This window comes from Poromitra crassiceps, assembly GCF_964638095.1.
Source record: "Poromitra crassiceps genome assembly, chromosome: 10".
Taxonomy (NCBI): Eukaryota; Metazoa; Chordata; class Actinopteri; order Beryciformes; family Melamphaidae; genus Poromitra; species Poromitra crassiceps.
Genome location: NC_139631.1, coordinates 18,102,950 through 18,111,381, shown reverse-complemented (window position 1 = coordinate 18,111,381; position 8,432 = coordinate 18,102,950).

The following is an 8,432-nucleotide window of genomic DNA, read 5'->3' as shown; positions in this document are numbered from 1 at the left end:
CAGGCATGATCTCATCCAACCAGAATCGTCCGCATTTGATAGGGGTCACAACCCTTGACCCCGAGCTCCCCAAACCAGCTGAAGCATTTGATCAAACAAAACGGCTGCCGTGGTAACAGCTTATGAGATGTCTGAAGTATACATGGAGTGAGAGTGTGTCAAACCTGGTCCGTGGCAGACTTTTTTCTTTTCTCACAGAATGAGCCGAATTCCTCAAAGAAATTGCAGCTACAGTGCAGATGAAGGAGATATTTCTGAACCAGGATGTTTTTATTGATCATGACTCAGACTTACAATAGAGCAAGCAGGTGCATAAAGTCTAGACCTCCCAGCTGGATAGAGTTCTTACTCATAGATTGTAGCGCCAAGAGTCAGCAGGTGGCTAAACGTGTAGGACAAATGCTGCTTTGTGAAGCTAACGACCACATGAGCCAAAACAACACATCCTTTTCTCTAATTTGTCCGCACCGTTACATCAGCTTGGTGACTCACAGGTTTTTTGTCGCAGCGGTCAGGCTTCCTGTCCAGCGGACAGCGGAACAGGAAACAGGAAGTAACATGTGAGGTGTGGGAGGGGAGGGGGGGGGGCTGGAGCGTTAATGTCACTTGAAATGGGCTCAATGGGTCATGTTGAACTGCTCCCAAAGCACACATACTCACAGGTACAGGCAAGGGAATGCAAACACACACACACACACACACACACACACACACACACACACACACACTCGCACACATGCACACACACGCACGCACACGCACGCACACACACACACACACACACACACACACACACACACACACACACACACACACACACACATTTTGTTGTGACCAAAATCATCAACTCATGCCACATCATCAGTGGGTATGACATCATCAGTCGATGAAGCGTGCATGCTCAGTTTCACTTATGACATCACTGATGACATCACAGTTCCTTGAGTGACATCACTGATGACATCAGAACTGCCCATCACTAATGACATCACAACTGCTTGTATGACATCACAGTTGTTCAAGTGACATCATTGACTCAGTTGAGCAATAGCTTGTTTTCGACCACGTGATTCGGATGACATCTCTGTGACGTCTGAGGGGCAGCTCTCCCATGGAGAATGGAGGAAAGTGAGTATGCAAGAGGTTGGATGCCGCTCCACGCTGCAGGTATCGCCAGAAGATTGCAAAACATATAGGATTATGATTCATATGCAATGAAGAGAAGCGGTTTTTCCAGCAACTTGTCCGATTTCAATGGTCTCGTCCCGGTCGCCATCTTGCCATGACGTCATCTGAAAACAACCTAATGTGGGCCTTCATCTTCTTCTTCGTTGGTGTTTTACGGCGGTTGGCATCCTTAATTGCATTACCGCCACCTAGGCTACTATATTGTCGCAATTGGCTCATTTCCACCACATAACAGCACAGTACAGCTCTACTCCATCTGGTCTTACTCGGCTCTACTTGATATAGACTCTATTTCCATAGCAAGTTTACTCGCCTCCGCCCACACCTGGTCGTCATAGCGATCGCATATCTGCCCTCCGCCCATAGCCGAAGTAGCCTATAACGTATAACGTTAAAATTAAATCCATACACGGAACTTTTAAACTGATTATGAAATACTGGTGCCTATAAATTACCTACAGTGTACATGGGCAAATGTGACAATCGGCTAGGAGAATGGATATCACTTTGTTGTTACTCAAACTCGCATGCATGCAATGCGCGGGGGACGGGAGAGGCGCTACAGGGAGAACCCCAGCGGCAGCTCACCAGGCAAGACCGCGGCTTCGCTAAACCCCTGCCTGCGGCCTAGCGGACTTTTTCTCTCAAAACAATTGAAAACCACCGTCATGTTAAAGCTGAGCAAGGAGATCGATTTTATTTCACCAGAGCCGAAGGCAGCAACACAAAATAAATAACTTCTGGAAATAACAGAAGAGAAGGTAAGCCCCACTAAACTGGTATCCAGCATTGACAGCAGATGGCTACAATAAACACGATTCTGCCTGACCAATCAGTCGTCTGCAGTGTTTTCACGTCACCGTATGGTACCGGGTCCACAGCCCTAGAACCTCAACAGAGCAGGGACCAAAAGCAGCACGACTCAACCCGGGCTGTCCACATTTTTGATCGCTGGAATGAGACAAAAAAGCGAGACGAGCTGTGCGCGTTGATACCAGCGGTGGAAATGGGCCAAATGATGATGTTGTGATGTCATCAGTGATGATGTCACCAGATGATGTCGCCATTGCTCGAGTTACATCACATCATTAGGTAATTAGAGCAATTAATCTGCCGTAATTAGCTAATTAAAAAAGCTGGCTCCACTAGGTCACCCGCAGGGGTGCTCTTTACACTTCCTGAAAGATTCAACCAGATCGCATGTAAAATGGCATAGCTGTGGCTGAACACAATTCTGCTCTCTCTCTCTCTCTCTCACACACACACACACACACACACACACACACATTTAAATGATTTATTTATGTCCACATAAATACAGAGTACAAAGGACATAAACACTAGTAATGCAATCAGATGTTGGGAGTTGGTCAGATACAAGAGTGCCTAATTGGCGACCACAATAATGCATACAAAGAAGATATAATACCGCACAGGGTGATGACAAAGGCAGATTGACATACAGTTATACTGTAATACAAGATAAGGGACAGCATCCAATTTCACACACACACACACACACACACACACACACACACACACACACACACACACACACACAACACACAGACACTTTGCATTCTTATTATAGGATTGCACTTTTTTTGATTCAATACATTTTGGATCCAATAATTCAAAAATAATGAAACTACGATATTATGTTATTATTATTATATGTTATTATATTATGTTATACAATCTTAATGCAGTGAATGTAAAGATACATCATTTGCCAAAATGTGCCCTCTTTTTCCACGTTGGCTCGTAGATAGAGATGGAGGAACACACCTGAGCACTTACATAACGTATATTTAGAAATGTGCTGCCAAATATTCAGTCACACCTTTACAATACTACACAATATTTAAGTGTTGCTGTGCTTGTTGAAGATTTTAGACAAGCCAACAAAACCTTTGACCACTCACATCATTACTCCAGCCAACACCTTCATGGCAACAGATCCGTGATGAATAGAGTGTCCAGGCATGGCTTAATCTCAAATTTATGAGAAAAGGAGATGTTGAAATTGGGAGTTTGGGAGTGGTCTTCTCAGAGCTATCTGAGAGGGATCATGATGCCACCATACATCATCAAAACAAGACAATTTGAAGCATTTGGATGCATGCCTGAAACACACACACACACACACACACACACACACACACACACACACACACACACACACACACACACACACACACACACACACACACACACACACACACACACACACACACACACACACACACACACACACACACACACACACACACACACACACACACACACACACACACACACACATATATAAGTGAGTTAGGCCAGACAAAGCCCTGAATGACAGCCCTCTGAGATGAAGAGGAGGCCTGGCAGCATGAGGAATGTCAGAGAGATCAGGAGACATTTTTGATTTAGCATGCTAGCTCAACCTACGTGGTTTCAGTCTTCGCTTCAACTGGGACCAAGCAAAAAAAGGGTGGGGGGGAGGATGACACTGAGCTACTTGTTCCAACAATTCCTCAATATTACGCATGAAAATACATGTACTTTTGTACATGCATGTATCCATTTATATTCATAAATGCTTCTGTTGTTTGTGTAATTTCATCACCTTATCACAGTTGTTATATGTTTGTGTATAATCAGTTTTGTTTTATTTTCCTTATTATCATTTAAGCCGTTATCTGTTAGTGTAGATGTTTTTGTAGATTTGTATTTGTGTTTCAAGGACCCCTGTGAAAATGAGATGATTCACCACAAGGGGTTTATCCTTTCAAATAAGTTCATTATAACATGGAGGGCCGTAGTAGTAATTATTTATTTGCACATAAAAAAGAGACAAAAGGAAATCAACAAAAGCATGTGCAGGTAGAGACAGGAAATCCTATGTGGGCTTATTCTGGGTCTCTACCTCAGAAATTAAACCAATATTAACAATATAAACAAACACAAGAGAAAAGAAACACGCAAACAATAAGAAAAAGACAAGCAACAGTAAAAAAGAAAAGAACAAAATAAGGAACAGAAAAGAGCAACTAAAATGAGTAAGTAGACAGACAATAGAGAGTTAAAAGGGAATGTGAGGTGTATGTGCAATATGTGGACTCTGTGTGACTCATCAGGGACATTTTGAGTTTGATTTTGAAGGAGTTAAGAGATAATGCTTGATTGGCGGTATTGATACTACAGCACCTCTAGCGTATTGAAAACTGGTTTGACAGTAGTGGGATGTAGGTGACCTGAATGTCTTGTATTATGTGTATGTATGTTAGAATTTTGTTGAAAGTATAACCTACATGGTGCAGGGAGAGAGACAGGTGTGTGTATGCATTTATAAACAAAGGTGCAGACTTGTAAGTGTGTTGATATTTTGTATGGGGAGTATTTTGAGTTTTTTCTTTCAGAGGAGCTGATGGTTCGAATCTGTTAGTTAGATAATGTAGCCAACCTACATTTTTTTTGTATGATGTGAATTCTGTGAAGATTGGAGATATATACTTGCCCATATAATATTTACATGAAGGAGATATGGGTTGGGGCCTCCCGGTGGCTCACCTGGTAGAACGTGTACCATTCATGCAGCCGACCGGCGTTCGAATCCGACCTGCGGGCATCCGCTGCATGTCCCATCCTCTCTCCCTCCCCGCCTTCCCGTCGCTGTCCAGCACATACTGTCTTATAAAATAAAGGCAAAATGAAAAAAAAATAGAGAGAGATATGGGTAAATTACTCACTGTGTTTACAATCAACCCAAGGCCTGTGTGACAGACTAACAATTAGCTGGTGGTGGTAATGTTGACTTCCATATTAACATAGGATGTGGCAATCAGTGGCTAAGTAAATAAACAATCTGACTGCAACACACACACACACACACACAGGATCAGGGTTCTTGAGGTGTAATAAGTGCATTGTTTTGAAACTAATTGCATCTTGCAGGAAACTCTGCTGGCTATTCTCAGGACTGTTGTGTATTTGCTCTGCTGACCTAGTCCCACCACAGGAAACAGGGAATACAAATGCAAGAAAACTAACACGTGACATTTGAAAATGTCAAATCCAGAACAAAACCAGGCAATCTGTTAACACAAACGTTGGGTGGTTTTGTTCTTCACTCTGTGCCTTTGTGCAAGGGGACTCTACTCTAGTATATTTCCAAGAATGAAAGTTGTAGTGCATGTCATCCTCTGAAGGGAGTCCTGCATGACTGAGCCACCTACCACAGAGAGACCCTCATCACACCCTACCGCAGAGTGGAGGTTTTGTCTGGAGTGTTCAAGCCTGGCCTCCTCCGATTTTAGTCACTGGCATCCCAATTTAAACCCAAACAAAAATGGGAACGGCACTGTTGACTTAAGTATATTCCAAACTTTCCTTGAAAGTGAACTGTGACTCGTAAAATGATACAAAATGCAAGAAGGGTGCCATTTCCAATTGTTCTCATTTGTTCTTTAACAGTTAATGAAATGTTTGGTGAAATAAAATGATATATATGAGAAGTCATAAAGATTACAACCAGGGGTGGATCTGGCAGGGTGGCATGGTGTGGCAGCTGGCAGACAGGAAAGGTGGAGAGAGAGAGGGGATGACATGCATGTGGAAAAGGACCACAGCTCAGGACTAATAAGCCTTTGTGATACATGCTCTACCAGGTGAGCTGCCAGGACGCCCCGCAGTTTGTAACATTTTAACACATTTCTTGGATTTACTCTCTCATAATTCTGTATGTGGGACATAAGAACCTTCTGTTCCTCGATGTATCAAGAAATGTTCCTCATGTATCTAGCATTGTAAAATGTTTGAATAACAACTCCAGTTTTCTATTGGTTTCATTTCATGACAAAAAAAGTTATCTGCACATCAGCAATGTTGAAACCACATTCTTACCGTATAGAGGGAAAAGATCCCCTGTCCCCCATAAAAAAAAGACTAACATTGGTGTCTGGTAGGGAGGGGTGGAGTGGAAGAGGTTAAAAAAGGAACATAATAAGTAATCTACTTTTTACATGTGCATTACTTGTAACTTGTTACCCACCCCTCATGCCACCTTTAGATATTTCGATTCAATGCTCTACTCGCGTCACAATGATGTAATGTTTTTGAGTTCAAATATCGTCATTTTGGAGCTTTTCCAATCAAATATTGATATGTGATTGTTTGCGATTAAATCAGCAAATACAGGCTATATTTCTGTCACCTCTTAAAATCTCCATGCCACCTCTTGGAACCCCATGAATATTTCTCTAGATATGCCCCTGATTACAACCTTGGTTTGGAAGTTTCTGAAGTGTTCAAGAATGTGACATGACCTGTTTCTCAATCATTTGCATCTAAATTAAAATAATGTGTAAGTATATGTAGTGTCAAGTAAAACCTGGCTCCGAGTTCCACAATTCACTTGTACAATTCAGTGAAATCCATCAATATCTGCAAATATGTTTTTGCAGACAGTGCTATTTTCCTTTGCTTTGAGAGCATTTGAAAAGAATGGAGGAGAGGAGACCGATTCTGAGAATGGCACCCCAATTGTGAAAGGTCAAAGAGGTTAAAGGTCACAAGGGTTAGGGATCAAGGACCCAAGTTGACAAGGGAGCTAGTCGCAATGGGGCAGACAGACAATATCAGTTTGGAGGGAATGTGTTGTTTTTGATGTTGGAGGATTTTCTAGATAGGCAAATGTATATTGTTTGTGTGGTTGTTCATATGCTGTGTGTGTGTGTGTGTGTGTGTGTGTGTGTGTGTGTGTGCGTGTGTGCGTGCGCGTACGTACGTGCGTGCGTGTGCATCCTCTCACAGCATGACTGGGAGACAGGCAGCGAGCAGGAGTCAGCTGTGGCTTTGTCTCTGGCTGTCCAGTATAGCTAATCCTATCTGGAATCTGAGACTGTTAGACACAAGAGGGATGAAAACAACTGATCTGGCTTTAGAAGGCGGGCGATAAAGGAGGATATTGAGCAACAAGTGTAACCATGTCAGTGACAAAAAAAGAGCCATTGTTCAGTGACAGTTTTTAGAACCTGGTTATGCCGGGCCAACCCTTATTAAAATTACAACTATGCTTCTAAAGCAGCTTCTATATAGAGTACACTATACACTTTGGTGCACGATCTGATATCGCCGTCGAAAACTTTAGTAACTTGGAACTGCAGGCATCGCCGCATCATGTGTCAAGGAAAATGTCTAAATACAAACCACCAAAAATACTGTATACCAAAACTCGACATGGTGTGTATGCCCTCTCCCCCCCCCCCCCCACCAAAAAAGAGAGAGAAAAAAAATCACCCCCCTGCCAACACACACTCCAACATCCCCCAAGGCCCCACAAAGCAGCTTACCCCTGTGGAGTAAAAGCAACATGCCCGGTTGAGTGTGAGGCCTTCAAAATGCAGCTCTGCACATCTACAGTACGCATTGGCTGTATGATCCTCCCTCTGTGGGTATGTTTGTGTGTGTATTGTATGTATGTATGTATCGTATGTATGTATGTATGTGTATGTGTGTGTGTGTGTGTGTGTGTGTGTGTGTGTGTGTGTAGGGTCTTGTGCGTGCCACATTCCTCAGATGCAGAGCAGCGGAAAGGGCAGTGGCCCCACTTCACCAGAGGTGCAAGAGGGGGATGGAGAGCAGAGTGATTGACGGGTGAGGGGAGAAGACTGCGATGGGCCCAACAGCTGGATGTAAAGAAGGGCAGGCAGGACAGCAGAGGGGCATGGAGCTGTCAGACTGCACAGGAGCAGGAGATTATAAGCCCAGAGGTCAAGGTATATGAAGGCATGAAGAGCGGAAACAATCATTACAAACTCACAAACTCCCCCATATGAACGCGCACACACAGTAACAACTGGTAGGAAGCTGTGATGATGTAGATATAATAAACAACCTCTCTCCACCCTATAAGTGACACAAGTCATCTCTGCTGATATGCATTTGTTACGTCTGCTAGCTGTTCCCTCAGTCAATTATATAACTATTTCTTATGGATAAGATCAATCTGCTCTGTAAACAATAGCATCATGGATGTGAATCGCTTCTCAAATTGTCCACCCGGAGGAAGTATGGAGACATACACATTTATACACCAGGAAATTAAATGTTTGACGCACACAACCTCATGGCTGACAATAACACAGATCCCCGCTGCACTCCCTGCCTCAGCACGATGCCGAGCTTGGCATGTTTCGTCCTCAGTGTTGATCAGTCCAGCCTTTCCTGTGAAACAACCCAAACACTTTGCTCTGAGGGTC